The 23,145-nt window shown below is 41.4% G+C and overlaps 3 non-coding genes across 3 annotated transcripts; 1 reads left to right on the plus strand and 2 right to left on the minus strand.

The window, feature by feature from the left end:
• Positions 1-630: 630 nt before the first annotated feature.
• TRNAN-GUU (transfer RNA asparagine (anticodon GUU)) lies at positions 631-704 on the minus strand. Its single transcript has one exon. It is a non-coding gene; the product is annotated as a tRNA-Asn (tRNA).
• An 8,414-nt stretch (positions 705-9,118) lies between these two features.
• Positions 9,119-9,190, plus strand: TRNAE-UUC (transfer RNA glutamic acid (anticodon UUC)). Its single transcript has one exon. It is a non-coding gene; the product is annotated as a tRNA-Glu (tRNA).
• Positions 9,191-15,045: 5,855 nt separating this feature from the next.
• On the minus strand, positions 15,046-15,116 carry TRNAG-CCC (transfer RNA glycine (anticodon CCC)). The gene has a single exon. It is a non-coding gene; the product is annotated as a tRNA-Gly (tRNA).
• Positions 15,117-23,145: the final 8,029 nt, after the last annotated feature.

Genomic DNA, 23,145 nt, shown 5'->3' on the forward strand with positions numbered 1-23,145 from the left:
GGGTATGAGGAAAAGGATTGTCTGAGTTAGAAAAATAAATTGAACTATAAATTGGTATCCCTCCCATGGAAGTCAAATTCACAGGGTTTATTATTCAAATTAAAAAACATATACTGTAACCACTATGATGGAGCAATTGCACTTCCAGGACTCTATCCTATAGAAATACTTGCACAAGCAGCAAAAGATATACGTACAAGGATGATGACTTCAGCATTATTTGTAACCATAAAATCATAGAACCAAGTTACTTTAAAAAACAAACAAACATGTAAAGGGTTAAACAATGGTACAAAAAGGAAGAAATGCCTTTATCAAAAATAATGCAGAGGATAATGATAATGATGATTATGACTCTATTGATAACATTATTGATTGAGCAATTACTAAATCCAGGCATATCCTGCTGGTGGGTACTGTTATACAGTTGGAAAAAAATTGAAGTACGTACAATTTACTATTAGCCCAAAGAAGAGAAACAAGGTTTCATTCCGGAACCCATGCACTTGAGCCCAGATTATGTTAGTTCTCTCTTGTTCCTTGTTCCTAGGAACTTCCGTGTCCCCCAATATTTCTTCTGCAAGCATGTGAGAGCACAAAAACTAGCTATTACACGTAAAACGTCCACCCCGTCCCTGGGTGGGCTCGAACCACCAACCTTTCGGTTAACAGCCGAACGCGCTAACCGATTGCGCCACAGAGACACCTCGCGGGTCTCCCATTTTCATTGTAATATTGAGTGATGTGTCACTAAACCCGAGTAGATACCAGCCTCCTTCTGTTAAATGACTAGGCAGGCTCCAAAGCCTCAGAAAACAAAACAAATAAAGAGACAAAACAAGTTGTTCGTCACATTTGAAACCAGTGCGCTGGGTAATTCCGAAACTAGGGCGTCGGAAAGGCCTAGCCTCGCCTTGCCTCTAACCAGCTTCGGAAGCCAGCGCCGCCGGAGACCCCCGGATCGGCGACGCCCCCCCACGCCCCTCCTCCGGCATGAGCCGAAGGGGCCCAAGGGAAGCTGAATGCCCAGAGCACTCAGTTAGGACTTGTTGAATTAATGCATTTGAGAGTCTGAACATACAAAAGGACAAAAGGCTAGATCGTATAGAAAAATAGAACTCTGATTCACAACCTGCAGCCACCTGCTCAGGAGATCAACTCTTTAGCTACAATTAACCACCCAGGAAACCATCCTGCTATATGTCATTTTGTAGGAAGTCACGCTGTTATCTCCAGTAACAATCCAGGAAGCTAAACAATAACTTCTGGAACAATTGGTTCAAAATGGCCAGGACTCGATTAATAACTGACAGCTTCCCTAATTTTTGTCCCCATTGCAACTTAGGACCAACCAGAGAAAGCCAAACATGCACCCCCGACCAGTCATACAGGATGCCGGGCTTCTAGTTAGCCCGCCTCCAGCTTCCCCATGCCAACAGCCTCCAATCAGGGCACACCCTGAACCCTTCCCTTTTTCCTCTCTGAGGCTTTCCCACTCCTCCGCCTGCCTCTGTCTCTGCTAAAACGCAAGGGACGATGGCTGACTCCCTCGCTATGGCAAGCTCTGAATAAAGAGGCTTTGCTTTTCTCACTTGGTTGGTCTTCGTTTTTTCCATACATTGTCACCTTTAAGCTTTTAGGCCTTTGAAGAACTCTGAAAAGCGGAAATAGAAGGAAAGTTTTTCAAAGGGGAAAGTTCTTTTTAAGAAAGCTTTGTTTTGGTCAATTGATTTCAAAGCCTGCAAAATCACATGGGCTGGGCAACGGAGGGGCCTACAGTGCACCATCTGTGCCACTTGAGCACCACGCGCTCAGCTCAAATGCGCTGCCTCTTCAGTGGGGTCCACAGGGTCAGTGAGCGGAAGCAGGGACAGGGTCAGGGCCAAAAGGAAACTTGCAAGCGGAGAGAAAGAAGCAGGGCCTCGAGGAGTGGTCGGGTCGAGGACAGCAAGACCTCCCAGGAAGCTTGTGCAGAGGCACAAGCCGGATCCTGAGTGGTGAGAATTGGTTTTATTACGTATCAGAACGGGAAGGGAGAAATGGAAGAGGATCTGAAACAGAGAAAAGCGCAAGAACCTGTAGTTGTTCAAGAACAAAGCAGGAAAATATTGTGGATGTTTTCACATCAAAAATATTAAAGGACGCGCGCCAGTTGCTGGCTGATGTATGGCACACCGGGATTGTATAGCGGTTAGTACTCTCTGTTGTGGCCGCAGTAACCTCGGTTCGAGTCATGGCAGCTTCTGGCATCTTTCTCGACAAGATTTGGTGTATGTTTTAGTATCTCTTTTAATCCCCTCACCGGTTGCACCCCTTATCTGAGGCCTGAGAGCCGGGCTTACCTTGGCTCTCAGCACCTTGGGGTCAGAAGGAGGGGAGGAAAACTCAGCGGACACAAATATGAGGGCTGGTCTTTAGAAAGCTCCGACGTGCCCCATATCTGAGCACGCGCAGAACTATCCCAAAAGGTCAAGTGCGGTGCCTGTAGCTTCCACTAATGTAACCGTGTGGTGGTAACCATTTTTTTTGGTTGAGATATTTTAAATGTCAGTGGGGCGTTTTTAGACGCTGTGACAACGAGCTTTTTACGAGTTTGCATTCAACATGGTATTTTACACTAAAATCTAAATAATATAAAATCTAATAAATATAATAAAACATAAACTCAATGCCATCCTCCGCCTCCCCCACCCAATTTTTATGCTACTATATAGTATATTATTGAAGTATAATTCAGAGTAAAATGTACAAATCTTATGTGCACAGCCCAATGAATTTTGACAAATGTAACCATCACCTAGATCGTTACAGAAAATTTCATCAGCCCAGAAAACATTCTGATTTCTTGTTGTTGTTGTTTTGAAAGGATTTTATTTATATTTAGCAACAAGTAGACAAGTAACTTTGTTAACTGAGAATCAAGATTATGAGCCCAAGAGAAACGAAAAAATTACAAGGCCAAAAACAAGCATAATCATCACTTTTAAATGGACACTATATATATGTAAAATAAATAAATTCAGTTAAAATCTATTTTAGGGCCGGCCCGCGGCTTACCAGTTAAGTGCGCAGGCTCTGCTGCTGTTCGCCCAGGTTCGGATCCCGGCGGGCATCAACACACCGCTTCGGCCACGCTGAGGCCGCGTCCCACATACACACAACTAGAAGGATGTGCAACTATGACATACAACTATCTACTGGGGCTTTGGGGGAAAAAAATAAATAAATAAAAATCTAAAAAAAACAAAATCTATTTTAGCATTGTGAACTGAATTGGTTTAGAAGCAACATCACCAAAAGCTCAAGGAGTCTCCATAGTGTCCAGGTTTTGGCCTTTAATACCATTCCACACAAAATGAACTAAGACCTTAAAGAAATGACTGCTTACAGGAAAGGTGCAGGGGAATTACAAGGTGAGCACGTGAAAGCTTGGACCGGAAAGCAATGATTCATTAACAAACTAGTAGATCTTTTCAAAAACACATAGCCAGCTTGAAGGGATTCCCACTGGCATGAGTGGTGATGAGTTGAGCATGAAAAAGAACTGCAATTTTTGCGTAGGGGTCAGTAAACTATGGCCTGCTGGCCAAATCCAGCCCACAGCCTGTTTTTGTAAATAAAGTTTTATTGGAACACAGCCTTGCTTATTCGTTTATGTATTATCTATGGCTGCTTTTGTGTTAAAATGGCAGAGTTGAGCAGCTGCAACAGAGACCATACAGCCTGCAAAGCCTAAAATATTTACTACCCAGCACTTGACAGAGCAAGTTTGCTGATGCCAGTCTAGTGGACTGAAAGACTGAATAAAGGAATATTGGAGTCCATAAATGATACTCAAAGAGATGAAGTCATTTGCATGCTGAAGTATTTAGGTTCAATGATCATGATGTCTGTAACTTACCTTAAAATGGTTCAACAAAAACATAATTAAGTAGATAACCATTCTGATTTCTATCTCTGTAGATTAGTATTGACTTTTTGAAATTCACATAAATGTATATAATTTCTTGTGTGCCTGGCTTTTTTCTCATATAACAATGTTTTTGAGATGCATCCATGTTGAAGTGTATTATTTTGGTGTTATTATGAGTGTATTATTTTGGTGTTACTGATGAGTATTATTTCTGTGTGTGACCATACTGCCATTGATGGATAATTGGGTTATTTTTAGTTTTGGCTATTGTGAGCAAAGCTTCCGTGAATATACCTGTACAATTATTTTTGTGGACATGTGCATTCATTTTTCTTGAGTATACACTTTGTAGTGGAATTGCTGGGTCATGAGGTAGGTGTAAATTTAACTCGATTAGAAACTGCCAAACAGTTTTCCAGAATGGCTGTGCAATTTTACCTTCTCAACAGCAACAAGATGTTGTTACTCCACATTCTTGTCAGCACTTGGTGTTCTCTGTCTTTAAAATTTTACTCATTCTTTTGGGGCATAAAAGTATCTCATCATAGTTTTAATTTGTGTTTCCCTAATAAGTAATGATATTGAGCATCTTTTCTTATGGCTTTTGCCCACTTAGAAATTTTCTTTTGTGGAATTTGTGAAAAATTCCAGTATTTTGCTCATTTTTAAATGGCTTGGCTTTTATTGTTGATTTCTAAAAGTTCTCTATATATTCAATATTTGAGTCATTTTCAGATAAGAATATTGCAAATATCTTCTCCCAGTCTGTGACTTGCCTTTTTACTTCCTTAGGGTAATTTTTGATGAGCAGAGGTTTTTAATTTTGATGAAACCTAATATCTTTTTTTTTTTATTGTTAAGCCATCTTACTCTAAGACATCTCTCCTACCCCAAGACTGTGGATATATTTTCCTACATTTTCTTCTAGAAGCTTTAATGTTTTTGTTTTCAGCTTTTAAATCTATAATTCATCTTCTGACCTCAGCACAATACTTGCTTGCAAACCACCAACCCAGCCTTCCAGAAATTTTTATAAACTTTGATGTGAAAACATTCACAATAGTTTCCTGCTCTGCTTTTTGACGACTACAGATCCTTGTGCTTCCATCTCTCATTTCTTCTTTTGCCTTTTCTTTCCTTCTCTCTCCTCTTCTCACCCCTACAGCTGAGAAAACCAGAAATACCTAAAACTGAGAAGAAAAAAGACCTAGTCAATCTGTGCTCAAATGCGCAGGATCTGATTTGTAACTCTGGTTCAGCCTTTGTGTGGCCTTGGACAAGTAACTTAAACTTTATGTGCCTCAATTCTTTCTTCTGTAAAATGGGGCTAATAAGAGTAGTCTACTTCGTTCTATTGTTGTTAGTTGTGCCTGAATTTAATGGCTATTCAATCAGTAATTTTTTAATTAATAGAATCATCATCTTCATTGTCACCCTATTTATTTTTGAAAACCACTCTGCTGATATTTTGCACCTTAAATTAGTTTTGCTTCTTCTAGAAATTCTTGTAAATGGAACCATGTAGTATGCACACTGTTGTTCTGCAGGATGTCTCTGAGTTTTATTCATATTGTTGAGTATATCAAAAGTTCATTCCTTTTTATTGCTGAGTAGTATTCCATTGCATGGATATACCACAATTTGTTTACTAGTGTCCTGATAATGGATATTTGGGTTGTTTCTAAGTTTGGGCTATTGTGAATAAAAATGCTGTGAACATTCTTGTTACAATTTTTTTCACATAGACATATGTTTTCAATTCTCTTGGAAGAATATCTAGGTGAAGAATATCTGAGGACAAAGGGATGTTTATGTAAATTTATGTTTAAATGTATAAGAAACTATTGAACCAAAGCAGTTACAACAGTTTACATTCCACTAAAAATGTATGGGAATTCTGGCTGTTCCACATCTCTACCAAGATTTGGTGTTTTCAGAGTATAATTTTAGCCGTGCTACTGGGTGAAGTGGTTTTAATGCAGTCAATGCAATTTTAATATCTATTTCCTTAACAACAAATGATATTAAGCACTCTTTTATGTACTTACTGGCCATTAGTATATCTTCCTCTCTGAAGTGTCTGTTTAAGCTTTTGCCCATTTTTTAAAAATGGGTGTTTCAGTTTTTAATATTGAATTGTAGGAGTTCATTATATATTCTGGAGACAGGATCTTTGTCAGATATGTTTTGTGAGTATTTTCTCCCAGTCCGTGACTTGCCTTTTCACTTACCTAATTGTATCTTTTGATGAGAAGACGTTTTTAATATTGCTAAAGATTAGTTTATCATTTTTCTTTTTTACTTATTTCTTTCTGCATCATATTTAGGAAACCTTTGCTTACCACCAGGTCATAAGGATATCCTTATGTATTTTCTTCTAAAACTTTATAGTTTTAGTTTGTATGGTTTGCTCTATGATCCAACTCAAATTAGCTTTTGTGTATATTATGAGGTAGGGATTGCAAAGTTTTTTTACTATGTAGATATCCAGTCGTTCCAGCACTATTTATTGAAGTGATATTCTTTTCCCTATTGAATTGCTTTAGTGCCTTTTTTCGAAAATAATTTGACGGTGTAAAGTGGGTCTGTTTTAGGTGTCTCAATTCAGTTCTATTTGTCTATACATGTATCCTTTTGCTAGTCCCACACTCTCTTATTTATAGTAATAAACAGCTTAATAGTAAGTCTTAAAGTCTTCCAGGTTTGACTTTTTCACACAGCTCAACAAATTCTGAAATGTGTACATACCGAAGTAGCCACCACACAAATCAAGATACGCTGTCACTTAATCCCTCTCATTTCATTGTAGGACACATGCCGTCACATATTATGACTGACCTCTTAGCCCAAGATCCTCTATTTCAACCCTTGGGGAAATTAAATCTCCAGTTATCTTCAGAGCTGGTTGAAAGAGAAAATGTCTGCAACACTCAACAATGAATCTAGATTTTTCTTGAAAAAAAGTTCATTTTCTAGGCATTTGGTTACAGAAAAAAATTCTTGTCTATTATTTATGACTGTGAATACAATGTTTGATTTGCAATATTCTGTTCTTTGCAGGGAGACAGAGTCCCATGGAGGGCCCCTAACTTACTGCGTTGCTTGTTGAGTGTGGGGTTACAAATTAGAGGTTGAGGGTGAATGGTATAGAAAAGATGATAAGGCTATGCGAGGAAAGGTATAGGGAGGAGTAGGCTGGAACTAGAAAGTTGATTTTAGGGTCTTGCAGTGATTGTCAGATTTTGTAAAAAGAGGTGTTAGATGTTACCTATCCAATGAAGAAAAACTTTAGTGGAAACAACTAATATTTAAAGGCCATTTTATGAGGCTTTGTCATTTATATATCATCTTTCTTTCCCATTTTTGTAAAAATGGCATAAGGCTGGCTTCATGTGTTTGTTATATAACTTTCGGAATGTGTATTTAAATTAAAAACTATTAAAATTAAAATATTAATCCTGAACATCCTAGATTCATCTTAAGTTCCACCAACAGTGCATTTAAAATGAAATGGGCCCAACCTAAGGGATAAATCTACCTGGTTGAAGTGTCGTTCCTGGATGTGTGTCATTCTTAACAGTAGCTGCCTTCCCTAAGTGTAGTGGTTTTCATATTTCCCCCACACCTGAAAGTTTTCTTTCAAAACTCGTCAGAAACCGTTTCTTTGCTAAAAGATTGTAAAGTACTCTTACTTCAAGTGAGTGCGGTAAAAATAAGCATGGGTTGCATCCTTGGAATCCATAAAAAGCCTAGAGAGAGACGTTCAAGTGCTGCTCAATGGGGAGGAAGAGGGGTTGCTTGCTCACGGGTAGTCAGGTCAAGTTTGTCTGCTTTGGCTCCAACTGGAGACGGGAACTCGACTCACCCTCACCAGCGACGGGAGCACCAAGTCCCAGAGTACGCCGACTTGATCTTCACAGTGCTTTCAGATGAGGAAATCTCATAGGATTTCTTCCTTTCCCTTTGATCTATTTCTCTCTCCCCCTTTCTGTCTCTTCAAGATTGTCTTTTTGATCCTTACTGGACAGGACTGAAAGGGGAGACGGACCTTTTCCTACAGGTATCTCCCTGCCTGGGCCTGTTCGCCTCTCAGTCTGACCCAGACGTTACCGCTCGCGGGTGAGAACGCGAGGAGCTGGGAGGGCGGCGGGTACCGGGAACCACACACGCGCCGCGTGCGCCCGCGCGCACCGCGCACCCGCGCCTCGCGGGATCCCGGCAAATTGAATCAACGCCTCTTGAAGCTTCTCTGGAGGCCCCACTGGAGGCGTGTGTGGGGGGCTCCTGACCTGGCGAGAGGGGCCACGCTGACGGGGCCCAGCCCTGCCCTTGGCCCTCGAGGACAGGCCTAGAAGAGGCTGATTTTGACCGGCAGAGCCAAAGAAAAGTCTCGACGGTGGCCCAACCCCACGGTCTCGAGATTAAAGGTCTCAAACCCTAAAGTCTTAGCGGACGGAGGGTCGCGAGTTGAGTCAATCTCCACGCCTTTATCGGGAGAGTCGTTTGCCAAAATCAGAGACCAAGAAAGAGAAAGATTGTGTGGATCAAAGTCCACAATTAATCAGAGAGGAAACACGATTTTGTGACAAATGGGATGTGCGGTGTGAGAGAAAGACCGGCATCAAGTTTTTTGCCCTGAGCATACGGAAGGATGGAGTTGCCATCAGCTAAGCTGGGAAATCTGCAGGTGCAGCAGGTTATAGGGGACAGATCCAGAATCCAGTTCAGGGCCCCCAAGCCTTCCTTGAAAGAGTTTTCCATCCACGCCGTCTCCGTTCCTGCATCCCTCAGAGTCCTTTATGATGTTGGGGATCCAAGGGTCTAACCCTGGGCGCCTCCCCTCCCGCCGCCTCCTGACAACCTGGTCCACTCCCCAGCTCTGGCGACCTTCTCTCCACACGTGGGCGCCTCGCAAAGGTTTGTCTCCAGGGCAGTTGTGAGGTGCGGCCCGGGACGAGGCAACTCGCTCCGGGACTGGGACTGGCGGACCTGAGGGCCTCGCGGGCGCGTCACTGTGTGGGAGCGGCGCTGAGTGCGTCGTGTGCGGGCTCGCCTTTTGGAGAAAGCAGGGAGGAAATGGCTTTCTGGGACAATTCCTTAAAAGGGCGGGCAGCACCGGGAAGGGTAGACCCACGAATTTTTCCAGAGGTCAGTGCAGGGGTAGCCCTCGCCCAAAGGATCAAATAAGTAGCGTGGTGCCGCAGTTCCCTGGTGGTCTAGTGGCTAGGATTCGGCGCTTTCACCGCCGCGGCCCGGGTTCGATTCCCGGTCAGGGAAGGCAGAGCTTCCCTCGGGGCAGGGGTTCTTTTCGTTCCTGTTGACTTGAGTTTGGCATTTTCTAACTGCTACGGTTCAGGTTTTCCAAGACTGATGGGGAAAGTGGTTTTACTGTTAGGTAAAATGTAGGGTGAATTTAAAACTCCCCTATCCACCGCCCACCAACGTATATCTTTTAGATATAATATTAAACTTTATTTACAATCAACCAATCTCTTCATTGTCAATTTCTCCATAGACGTTACGTCCTCAAGAGACAAACTGGAAGAACTGCCTAGCATTTCAGCATGAATTCAAAACTCTTTCTCTGTTCTCTTCTGTTTTGGCGTTTACCCTTTTCTTCCAGATAAGGTTAGTCGCGATAAAAATGTAAGCCTGGGCATTTTTGCTTGCAGTGGTCTCCCTCGTTGTAGATTTTGTGGATATGGAGCTCTTGCTTGGATAGTTTCGTGAGAACACTTGACCTTTAGGAACTTCGGAAACGTAGTGCACTGGATGGTCCCTAAGTCCATCTTTGGAAGTGTTGGCAGAAATAAGTAAGCACCAGAAATAAAGGTATTAGCTTCTGAAGACCTAAGACTAGTTGGAACCAGAGCAGATTTTTAAAAACCATAGAGGAGTTTTTCTCATAATTTAATTTTCATTTTGATGGCCACTTTATCTATTTTGATGTGGACATTAGTGAAGGGAAAATTCTTTATTGGATCACTAATTTTTCTGTGTTTTTATTTCTCTAAAGGAAATTTAATGATAATTAAAAGTTAATAATATAATAATAAAAAATAATAAAAATAATAATATTCAATAAGAAAATGTCACATCTTACATTATTCACATTGATATAGTTGGTTTATGCTGTTATGTGTTACCCACTGTATAACCTTACCTGATGAGTTATGTTCAACTGTGCAGTAATACATACCATTTTATATATATTTTACATATATAAATACATATAATGCGACTATTTATAATTCAAAAAGGGAAATATAATGGGAAGGTGTTGGTGACCTCTTAGGTACTGTAGCTCTGAAATTAGTTGAATGTATGCCATGTTCTCACATACTTTAAAGGACTATGCTATAATATTAAAATGGCATTCCTTGGCCAGTTGTGTCGCCCATTTCCTGCCCAGTGTGACACGCAGGAGGAGTGACAACTGGAAGAAAAGGGTCTTTTGAAGGACTTAGCTAATATATCTCTCTCTTATTATTACTTGTAATGACATCAGAAAATCAAGAGGAAATATTCATGTAGAGAAGGGAAATTCTCTGCTTTCCCTCATCCCTAACTTTTAATACCCAACCGAGCAAACACTCGTCTCACTCTTCACGTTCCCGGACAGATACTGAGCTTCTCTTTCTAATGGCTGAGCTTCCTTTCCTAGTGGTTGAGGACGCCATATATTAAAACCTCATATGAAAGGGTGTGTCTATTCCTGCCCCTTTTGTACCTGAGCATCCAAACTGTCACCTGGTTGGTATCAAGGGGAGCTTCTAACCCTGCATCCCCACTCCACCTGCCTTCTTTCTGGCCACCTCCTTTCACAGGACTTGCACCATCAGATTCATTTGGGAAAGTTTGTTTTGTGCTTAGAAGGGAAAACCTCTAAGACCTTGAACTGAACCTTATGCTCTGGTCCAGTTTACTGGAATTCTCTCTACTGTGGCACAAGCCCTACCTATAACAAACTGTGATTACATACACCTTGCCACTTTTCTTTGTTCCTTCAGGAACCCCCACATCCACCAGGGAACCTAAGTTATTGGCAGAATGAGATTTGGGAATTCTTTGTTCCTCTGGCCAAACACTACCAGTTAGTGCTCTAATTCCACGATTTTTGAAATTAGACCCACCATATTTAAAATACTGTTTATTTTGAAGAGTTCAGTTTGGAGGCAATGGAGATTATTACTTTAATGTTATTTCTGTATTTTTCAAATTTTAACCATAATGTAGATTTCTCATCAAAAAGTATGGAGATCAGAAGACAGTAGAACAACAATTTTTACTGTAAAACAAACAGGCCAAACTTTGGCAGGAGTTATAAGTCTAGCATGCAGTAGTGGCTTCTGTGTCAGAAATATAGAGTTCTTCACTTCCTGAGAAAAGCAGTTTTTTTTTTTTTCCTTTCGGCTGCCAGAGAGATTGAGCATTGCCAGAGGGATTTATCCACATAGTTCCAAGAAACTTTACTTGGCAAGCAAGCTACTGAATTTTGTTGGGGTTTATCAGTCACTCCTGCTAGCAAAGGTCTGATAACACTGAAGTCAAAGCTGTTGAGATGAAAATCTTTGACTTGCCACCCAACAGGATCTTCTTTATACAGTGAAACTTTGGACATCAGAGGGTATAGGCACTCATGCTAAATTTTGACCCATCCATTTGTAGCAAATGTCAGGGGATTTTGTCCCATTAGCACTTTTTTACATGTGACAGTACCCTGAACAGAAGAATCTCCTCTAACATTTTAATAGAATTCGTAGTAGAAGCATGTAACTCATTAATTTCAATTATACATTTTCACAACGTATAGTGAATTGGCTCAGAAGCCTCACTCATATCTTTAACTTTTTTTCCTCTTTACTGCAAGTTTTACCCAAACTCTGTCAGTTGAATTCACACTCTCTTACAGGAACACAGACCAAGGAGTTTAACCCTTGCACTTGACGAGTGACAACAGCAGCTAGGAGACCATTTTATCTCCTTGACTGGGAGTTCAGGGTGTGCAAAGAGGTGGAACCAGCCTGTGAAGTCAGTTGGAGCGGTGGGGAGGCTTCTTATTACCTGAGGCCAGGACGAGGGAAAGAGAGCGATGGGGGGCTTGGGGGGAGCAGCCCCACAACAGTAAGCACAGCTCTGCAATTGCTTTTGGTTTTAAGAGGCCGTCCACTCAGTCCCAACAAACTTTCAGCAACAAATAAAACACTGTTTACATGGCTGTTTTCAATCCTTCCTTGTCACTGCTCGGCCTCCAAATGTTCATTAACATGTGGAATGGTTGGAGGACCCTTACTCCCCCGACCTCATACCCACCACTTAGGGGAGAACATCCTGGGGAGCCTTCTCATACCCCCTAACCTGGCCCACACAGCCCCTTCTGTTATTTTCTCCAAGAAGGTATTGAGATAGGTAGCTAGGTAGACATGAGCTGGGGATCATAGTTGGAGGTCTTGCTGGCATCCTACAAGATGAAGATAAAGGGGAACTGAGACCCGCCTGGCACCCCTACCAGAATCTGAGACCTTCAACTATGATGAGAAAAGTAACGAATGCACAAATAACACATACAAAGCCTTCTGCTATACACCTCTAGAGGACGTTGATCTTTCTTTAATTTACATACGAATTCCATATGCCTTAGCACCCCCTTCCATGGGGGAAGACTGCCCTGACAGTTCCAGATATTCCCCTAGAAGGTCAAGAACTCCCCCTGCCAACGTGTGGGTGGAGGAAAAATTATTATTGGCCGATAACCAGATAATGCTAATTCCCTTCTAAACAACCCAAATAAAAATAAAACTGACTCAAGACATGGGGTGGATGCGTTCTCTGGCACTGCCCGCTTCTCACTTGGAGTGTATCTGACCTTTCCTCTAATAAATCTTTGCTTGCCTGCTATTGCCGTTGTGTCAGTGTCTGAATTCCTCTCTTACGCTGACCAAGAACCTGGGCAATCGGACTTTTCAGTCTGGTTACAGTATTGTGACCTTACTGGCCCCACATCAGGCACCAAATTTGTCAAGCAGTCTAACAGTCCCTTGGCAATTGTATAGTGGCAGCTGCTAGATGTGCTTGTCACATTTCTGTAGAATTGACCGATAAGGAGACAATCTCAAATGAATTGAGATGGTTTATTACTGATACACACAACATAAGCAAGTGTAGCATGTTGTCAGCTTCCTACATCCACAATCCCACAGCATGACACCACACTGGATGGATTAGATGACAAGAAGATACAAGTGGTAGCTTGCTCTGTTGCAAAGGAGCCAATTTCATATTGCACCTAAGCAGTTTTATAGCTTGTAGTTGCACCCTGGGGGTGGAGGTGGAGGCAAAGTGGAAATTTCCATGTCTCCCCAGAATCAGGGAGGCAGGTGAGAAACTGTCTACTGGTAGCCTGCCCCAAGACAGAGAACCTCCCACATGAGATCAGTGAGAAATAGCCTTATGATAGCACCTCACAAGACTGTCTATCTTTCCACGTTCCAGGAGGGCATTTGGCCAAGACTCGGGTCAGACTACAGTTGAGCCTGGCCTTCGTGGCCTATATGGAGAAGTATAAGGTCATCAGAGTGCCATAGCAGAACAATCTCCTATACCTTGAACCTTGAAAAGGAGCTTGGCTAGATATAATATCTTCAATTTGCACTTTCTTTATATAAATTTCTTGAAACTGCTGCTCCACGTTGCCTTGCTTTGTATGTTGGTCCTCTTCTAATTTTGTCACTTTTGTAACTTATTTCACAGTTTTGCCTGGAGAACCTGAGAATATTTTCTTTATCTTTAAAGTCTAATGGTTTTACTATGATATTTTCTTGAAGTTGATCATCCTGGATCAATTCTCCCTGATACGTGATGAGCCCTTTCAATGTGCCTCATCATTTAAGTAATCTATCATTTTCCTTTTTACAAATCAAGTCTTCTAGATTGTTCTCTCTAAAGCCTGATTCCCGTTTAGAGAAAAATCTTAAAAACAAGAAATTATGCATTACATTACAATTTTTATTCAACAAATGCAGAGATTCCCAAACAAGTTAAAACAAAATAGTAAAACAACCCTGATGATTTCAACACAGGATTGCGAGGAAAAGACTTTAAAAAATTACCATCAGTTTATAAACAAAACGTAAAAGACATAATATGTAAGAATAAGGAAATCTTTGAATGTGAATAAATTTATTATTAGAAAAATAAATATTGCTAGTGTGAAAATAGGTTTAAAAAAAACAAATTTTAAGCTATTCTTAGATGAACAAAATTTTGGAAGAAAATTAATTACCCATTGTCTCGGTAACGGATTAACACTCCTTACTCTTAAGTTGGAATCTTTCGCAGAAGCTTCCTAATGTGTCAAGCGGTGCAAAACCGGATAAACCGTTCCCAGATTCTGTAGTTTGTTTTCCCTTTTAAAAAGTACAATATTCAGGCTCACACCTGTTGACGCACATTGCCAGCTACACAGAATCCTTCCCTGAACATCGATGGGCCCACGGGACGCGCAGAGGCGCCGTGGCTGACGATGTTAACTAATTGGGTTCACCGTGTCTGGTGTACAGACCCCGGGGCCTCTCGCCACCTCTGCGCGAGGTCCCCTCTCCGCGGGTCCCCTCCTGTCCACGCGGGTTCCTCCCCACACGCCTCCCCTTTCCTTGGGCCGCTGATGCCTCTCTCGCTGCTGGGGTGTCCTGTGGCTGTTCTCCTGCAAGGACGTTTATCTCTTCATCCTCGCTCCACAGTGAGACGCGGTCCAGCCGTCAGCCCAAGGTCCAGCCCACGAATCAGTGACCTGATGGCTCTTTGGGTTCCTGAGATCTTCCATGAAAAAGGCTGAAAGTAACAATGGTCTTAGGTCCAAATATTCTAAAGCCCAGAGCCACCGGAAACACTCCCACTTTCAGAGACAGACTGGTTAAGTGGTTGCTGAGCCCAAGCACTGCCCGGTCTCTGATTATTAGATGGATTTCTGAAAGTTTTAAGCTCCAGCTCTAGCCCCACCAGTTCGGTTGACATTGTCCTCGTTTTACAGCCGCAGCAAGCAAAACCCTATAGGACCGCAGTTGCCTGTGCAGTATAATTTTGCTGGGTAGAAATATAAAAACCGTAAAGCAGTGACAGCGGGCCAAAATTCCTGCATTGGCCGGGAATCGAACCCGGGTCTCCCGCGTGGGAGGCGAGAATTCTACCACTGAACCGCCAATGTTTCCCTGTTTTGTAACGCAGGCGGAACAATTAGAGTATTCAGAAAGACTTACCAATGGCTCCGAAAGAGGCTTTTTATAGTGTTGACTAATAGCTAACAAAGACACCCAAACAGAAGGTTTTTACAGGAAAGTTATGCTGACAAAACTATAAATATCGAAATATCTGATTTGTCTGATCAAACTCTTACCTCTGAAAAAGACTTTCCAACTGCATTACACACTCCGAAGGAAAAACATCAGAAATTCATCCAGGTTCCTTGTTTCTGTTCTTAAGTCTTCAATTGTCAACCTCAAACTGTTGTTTTAGTGGTTCTGAGAAGTTAATCAAATTTGTAGGTTAGGTAAATAAAATTCTCATCCAAGGAAGAAATAAGAATCAGAACGGGAATTAGTTATTAGAAGAAAGAGGGGGAAAAAGGACAGACTCAAGATAGAGATAATGAAGAAATAAATTTTGGTCTATGGAGTTACTCTTTTGTAGCTCTTTTTGGTAAAAGAGTAATGATCAGTCTTGTAATCATTATAACAATATTATGTGCCTGCTTTTTAAGGTGTATAAAACACTTGAATGGATATATGGTACAAAAAGATTAATATTAAGTTTCCAATCAATGTTTAATTTTTGGGGATAATCCAATTTCCTAAGTTAATAAGCTTTGATTTATTAGCTGTATGAGGAGTAGACTATTTTAAAGAAGTATTGATCATTGAAATATTAACTGAGTGGTCTTTTGGTGAAGTTCAAATAGTGGGGAGAGTTCTTTCCTCAGTTTTCTCTGGAGAAATTAAACTGAAGAAAGGAACCTGGAGAGCTCCCCTACATGTTGGGACTAGAAATCATTATGACTTTTTGAAAAGACAGGAGCTGCAGGTGTGCAATCATGTTTCTCCTGCTGAGAAGGCAAGCTAGTTCCAGGCTGAGTCATAAACTTGAGCTCCACAAATGACCATCACCTTAGCCTTGAAGAGCTTTGGCTCTATCTGCACTGCCCAACATCCAAGACACACACCAGCTCTGGTCAACATGCTTACAATCACCACCTACATCAACCAGGTCTACATTGATTTCCACATCTCTTTCTAAACTACAAACCTGCACTTCCAACTCACAACTCCTAATTCACAAGTCAGTGCCTCATATGCGTCTCAGAGTCACGAATGCTAAAACTCAACGCACCGGTGAGTTCCCTGTCAGCATCATACACCACCCTCTACCTCAACACTCCACGATCAGACCCAGGCACAGCATCTCCCAAGCAGTAGTGCATTGTCCTGTGTTCAGTCAATCACCAAAACAACACCCAAGTCTGTTTCTACCCCTGCCTAATACATTTACCCTCACCACTGTCCATCCTGTTGCCCAAACCAAATCTTGCTATCCGTTTTGGATAAACTCTCTCATCCTCCCAGCACAGAAATTTATATCCAGTATAATTAATAAATAGTGCTTAAATTTATTGGACTCTCTACAAACTCATTGACACTTCATCACTACATTCTTCCATCTATCACCTCTTACCTCCATTAATATAAGCAGATCAAAAACCAGCCTCTCTACAGGTAGTCTAGTCTACTCCAATCCATTTGCCACACTGCACTCTCACTGACCATTATATGGTGTAAATCTGGACATACCTGTAGCCTAAATGCACATCAACCAACACAGTAGCTAAACAACAGCACTCTTCCTCCCCTTGGCATTGGAGCCCTGGAGGAGTTATGGGAGGTGTTGGGAAAAGAATTGCAGTGGATCAACCCTTGGAGCTAGTGGGTTCTGGATATGTGTTGGCTATGAAACACATGTACATATCAGAGAAGCACAAGTCTCTGGCAGGGCTTGGAAATTATGAAGCAAGGACGAAAATAAGTCACTGTGTTGGCATACCTGGCCTTCTGACTTTTCAGTTTCACCAAGTCAGATCTCTAGCACCTGGGGTAAAGGCCACCAAAAGGCACCTTAGGGAGTTCCCTAGAGGAAACATTTTGAAACTTGATCTTATAAGAATTCTTAGTTGTCGAGTTTCAGAGGTATCCTAGGAGCACAGAGGTCTCCACACAGGGACAATTTTGGATTCCTTAGCTGAGAATTTGTATCCTTTAGAAGGAGCTGGGTCCCACCTGTGGTTATCTTCCACCCTAGACCAAGCTCCAGAAACAGTAGGCTGCTTAGTGTAGCTGAGATCTGTGTGGTCATTGAGTCCAGGTATGGACAGGTGGCTCCATTTCTGTGAAGAAGCCACTAGATGAAGTCCGAGGGCCTGCTGCGGGTTGTGGGAGAAACAACTTCATGAAGTATTGGATGTGTTATGAATGATGGAGGACACTTTAAACTAAGAATACCGGTACTTCAATTTCAAGCACATTATCTCCCACCTGAGCAACCCAGGTTTGATTGCAGGCCAGTATATACAGCCATTTTTCTTCTTTTTTCTCCACCACAGTAACTTTGTTTACTAACTTTACTTGAGTCTTTATTCCAAAGGCAAGTCTGGTCTATGCAAAGATCCAACAGGCAGGGACAACGCTGCAGTCATTTAAGGAAAGGGAGGAAAAGAATAAAATGGGCAATGTTTTGGGAACAAAAGTTATTAAAGAATGTGTCTACACAGTGACTTGGCAGACTTGGGACTGGGACAGGGCTATGATCATGGCAGGATTAGTGCTTGGCATGCGGTGCACAACTGCTCCTCTGGGGTACATCTCCCAAGGCAGGTAGTAAGTTCTGGTGTGTTGCTGGGACATGTAACATTTGGAACTAATATTCTTGCCAAACTCATGTGCATAACCTCTGACACCATGACATCACCTACTAGCAAATGAGTGTCTTAGATATGAAGGATAATTTTAATTATTTAGTTATTAGTTATTTAGTGTGTTTCTCTCTTTGGAAATTAGTTTTGGGAAAAGGTCAGAAGATTTCCCTCCCTTGTCATGCCTATATTCAACTGATTTGCTATTGTCAAGATGCATATAAATGCACCCCTATGAGGAGATCTGAGGAACATAGAGAAAGTCTCATCCTCTCTTTTCGGTTGTCATTCCATAAACTTTTCTTGAACTTCCTATATATTACATCGGACGAGAAAGATGAGGAATTTGGCCAATAAAGAAATTTCTCTCTACAGGTCACTGTACAGATCATTACAACATCACAAATGGTCAAAATCATGCATTAAGTGAACTTTAGGAAACTGGTATCTCAGAAGTCAATTGTTCATTTTGAATACTAGTTATTTACCTCTTCTAACAGCCTATGAGACAACTATAGGTAACTTTACAAATAGAGGGGTATTTAGAACTTCTGGCTTAGTTGGGCATAGCAAATGCAGAATAAAAGTTGTTCAGGATGAGAGAGAAATGTGTGGGAGAAGTGCTAGGAAGTGCTAAAGCCAACCAGCTTTAATTGTTGACCACTCAATTAACAGCTGAACTACCTAAGTGACTGACCACATGGCCACTCTTCACAAATGAGACTACATCAAGTGGTTATGTCAACAGTCCACATGCTGAAGCAGAGAGCATGTCCACCTTAACTCTACTCTGTCCAAATCTGCCAGCTCCAGAAGGCTGAGAGTGTAAGACCTCTGCTTCTTTGGCACACGCACAGGAAACACAGTAATTTAGGGGATACTCATACAAGAAGGGCAGGGAAATGGTCACCACCAGTCTTGGTGTTCTGAAGAGACAAAATGAAGGGAGAGGGGACCACAATGTTTGAAGTTTGGTGGGGTGGTAGAAGACTGTTCTGATCCGAATACCTCCTGCTGCTGGCCCAGTGATAAGGGAAGCAGTTGGCATCAGAGGAGCCACATAAATGAGCATTCCATACTCTGTAGGAGGCAGAGAAAAAAGAGTATCAGAAAGCTGGGCAAGAGCAGGCAAGGAATTTGGCACCAACATTCCTCCACCCTCATGCCAGAGGCAGTGTCATCCTGGGTTCTTTCCTACAGTCTCCCCTGACACCAGGCAGTTAATAACCTAGGATTTCCCTAGGGAAGAGGAAGTTCTGGCCTCAGGGTAGGCTGTGGTGTGGGAATCGTCCTAAATTTTAGCAGGACAATAACCACTTATACACAGGTTTTAAGGGTAAGATAGCTTTGTTTTTTGTGTGTGTGAGGAAGATCGGCCCTGAGCTAACATCTGCCAACCCTCCTCTTTTTTTTGCTGAGGAAGACTGGCCCTGGGCTAACATCCATGCCCATCTTCCTCCACTTTATATGGGATGCCGCCACAGCATGGCTTGACAAGCGGTGCCTTGGTGCGCGCCCAGGATCCGCACCGGCGAACCCTGGGCCGCCGCAGCAGAGCTCGTGCACTTAACTGCTTGGCCACCAGGCTGGCCCCTAAGATATCTTTAAAGTTTATTATACCTTTATAGTTGGAGAGTGAAGAAAATATCGAAGTTCTTTGTCTAATAAAATGGCTCATGGAGATTAATTTATATATCATTACCCATGATAACCAATTAGCAAAAAAGTCATTTAGAAATGAATCGTTATATTTCACAAGAGGCATATTCTGAAGTCATGCTTTTTGCCTTAAAGTCTATTAATGTAGCTACCTTTTGGTTAATGTTTTCAATAAAATTCCTTTTCTCTCCTTTTGTTTTCAATCTTTTCCTCACTTTATGGTTTTGGTATGTCTTTTGAATACAGCATGTAGTTAATTTTTTTTTTTTTTTTTGTGAGGAAGATCAGCCCTGAGCTATCATCCATGATAATCCACCTCCTTTTTGCTGAGGAAGACCGGCTCTGAGCTAACATTTCTTGCCAATCTTCCTCCTTTTTTTTCCCCAAAGCCCCAGTAGATAGTTGTATGTCATAGCTGCACATCCTTCTAGTTGCTGTATGTGGGACGTGGCCTCAGCATGGCCGGAGAAGTGGTGTGTCGGTGCGCGCCCGGATCCCAACCGGCAGCCAGTAGCAGAGCGCGCGCTCTTAACCTCTAAGCCACGAGGCCGACCCCGGTAGTTAATTTTTAAATCTAGTCTAGCAATATTTGTTTTTTACTGAATAATTTGTTCTACTTACATTTAATGCAATTGCTTACATAATTAATTTTTAATCTATCATCTTTTTTTTTTCCTATTTGTCCTCCTTGTTCTATGTTTCTATTTCTCTCACTTTTGTTTTTTTGGGGGGGAGGATTGGTTATCTTTAAACTATTATAATATTTTTTATTGTTTTATATACTTTGCTTCAATTTTTCTTCTATATTTTTAATTGTATTTCACTTTGCTTCTATTCTTTTAGTGGTTAGTTTTAAAATTACATTTTTTTTTATTTTATTTTTTTCTCCCAAAGCCCCAGTAGATAGTTGTATGTCATAGCTGCACATCCTTCTAGTTGCTGTATGTGGGACGTGGCCTCAGCATGGCCTGAGAAGCGGTGCGTCCGTGCGCACCCGGGATCCGAACCTGGGCCACCAGTAGCGGAGCAATCGCACTTAGCCGCTAAGCCACTGGGCCGGCGCTAAAATTACATCTTAATCTTTAATTTATCAAGCATAGTAACAGTGATTACCCTTATCCACATCCTGGACAGTATAAAGATCTTGGGATACTTTTGTTCCATTTAGTCTCACTCTACATATATGCTGTTTTCTTTTATTATAGTTCTAAGTATTTTTAAACTCCAGAAGACTGTTTATACATTTTTATACTGTCAATATTAATTTAGATTTATCCATGTATTTACTACTATCTTTCTTTTCTTTTTCTTTCTGTGTCTGTCTTTCCATGTGGAATCATTTTCCTTCTGCCTGAGAAGCATGGTTTAGAAGTGTCTTTTGTGTTGGTCTGCTGGGGAAGAACTGTTTCAGCTTTTTTTCTCTGAAAGTTTCCTTATTTTTCCTTAATTATTGAAGACTATTTTCATTAAGTATAGAAATATAGAAGTCTGCTGCTTTTTGAATGTAATCTCTTTTTTTCCTCTGGATGCTTTTTACAATTTTTGTCTTTGTTGTTGTTTTTTTTTTATTTTTTATTTTTGTGAGGAGATCAGCTGTGTGTTAACATCTGCCAATCCTCCTCTTTTTTTGCTGAGGAAGACTGGCCCTGGGCTAACATCCACGCCCATCTTCCTCCACTTTATATGGGACGCCACCACAGCATGGCTTGCCAAACAGTGGGTTACTGTGCACCCTGAATCCAAACCAGCGAACCCCGGGCTGCGCAGCGGAGCGCACGCACTTAACCGCTTGTGCAACTGGGCCGGCCCTCTTTGTTTTTTATTTTCTGCAGTTTTTCTATGATGTCTCTAGTACTGATGTGCCTTTATTTACTTTGTATGGGATTGCTTCGCCCTCTAGAATCTGTTGATTTGTGTCTTTCATGTTGTCTGGAAAACTGTCAAACATTACCTCTTCAAATATTGCCTTTACCCTGTTTCCTCTCTCTTCTACCTCTGAGACTCTAACTAAAAATAAGGTAGATTGTCTCACTCTATTTGCTATTTTTTAATTGTTTGTGTGTTTAATATTACATTTTTTCTCCTTGTTCTACATTTTGAATTTTTCTTCTTCCTCATCTTCCACTATACTAATTCTCTCTTCAATTGTGACTGCTCTCCTGTTAACTCTTCCACTGAGTTCTTAGTTTTAGTCATTTTTATTTCATTTCAGAATTTCTTTTTTTCCCCACCAAATAAAGAAAATGTTTCCAGGAAGAGGAAAGGATCAACTGTCAAATGTTATTGATAGATTAGATTAAATGAGGGTAAGAATTGACCATCGGGTTTAGCAAAATTAGCCATTGGTGACCTTGACAATGGCAGTTTCAGGTGACTGTTGAGATAAAGGCATGATTGTAATGGGTTCTAGATGAGAGATTGAATGTGCAAATGGACAATGGCCAGACCGTATATAAAAATAGAATTCTGACTCACAATTTGCAGCAACAAGCCTGGGAAACCAACCCATTATCTACGCTAACCAGCCTAGAAAGTCAACTTACTCTCTATAAGTCAGAGTTGTAGAAAGTCAAAACCATTATCTCCAGCAAACAGGAAGCCAACAATAACTCCTGTAACAATCAACCCAAAATGACCAGGACTTGATTAATAACTAACAGTTTCCCTAATTTTTGTCCTTGCTTCCAACTTAGGATCAACTAGAGAAAGCAAAATCTGCACACTCCTAACCAATTATATAGGACACTCTGCTTCTAGTTAATTCACCTATAGCTTCCCCATGCCAACAGCCTCCAATCATGGCACACCTGAAACCTTCCCTTTTTTCCATAAAGCTTTACCACTCCTCTACCTGCCTTTCAATTTCTACTAAATCCAAGTTATGGTGGCTGTCTCCTTTACTATAGCAAGTTCTGAATAAATAGCCTTTGCTTGTTCTCATTTGGATGGGTTTATCATTTTAGAATTTTTTCTTGACTCATCTCTAAACCTGTTCTGTCACTTTTTATAGTTTCCATTTGTGGGTAAAATGTTAAAAAAAAAAAAGAAACAACAAAAATTTCCCCTTCTGCATGATAATTTGACCTTTAATTAACTTTCTAGCTCTATTTTCCTGAAACCTTATAAGGGTGAAATATCACTATACTACCAGGCAACATGGTACAATAAAAAATGACTCCTGATTGATAGACTGCACCTGGACTTGGAAAAGTAATAAGTATCTGGTGAGAAGCCATACTTTGAACTTCCCTGAACGCAGCGACTCTTGTAACTTGCATAAACCTTGCATGGACATTAGAAACTGTGCTGTGAAGTTTTTGCAAGAGATATTGGCTCCTGCGGGACTTGTACTTTCTAAGCCAGGGTGGCTCCGATGTGTCTTCTTCCCTCACACCTCACACTTCAGCTGTCCTGGAGTGGAGAGTGAGAGGCAGAGAACTGAGAGGATATCTCCCAGGTGACAGTGCAGATTGCTGCATAGACTACTGCAAGGACTACTCCCAGAGAAGAATAATGCCTGAGGCTGCCCTCCTAGCAAGCTGTAGTTCTTATCCTACATCTTTCTGAGCAGACTGGTGCCGTGTGTGGCCTATGAGAGTCTTGTGATCCTGGATGTTTA

This window comes from Diceros bicornis, chromosome 4, assembly GCF_020826845.1.
Source record: "Diceros bicornis minor isolate mBicDic1 chromosome 4, mDicBic1.mat.cur, whole genome shotgun sequence".
In the NCBI taxonomy this organism is placed as follows: Eukaryota; Metazoa; Chordata; class Mammalia; order Perissodactyla; family Rhinocerotidae; genus Diceros; species Diceros bicornis.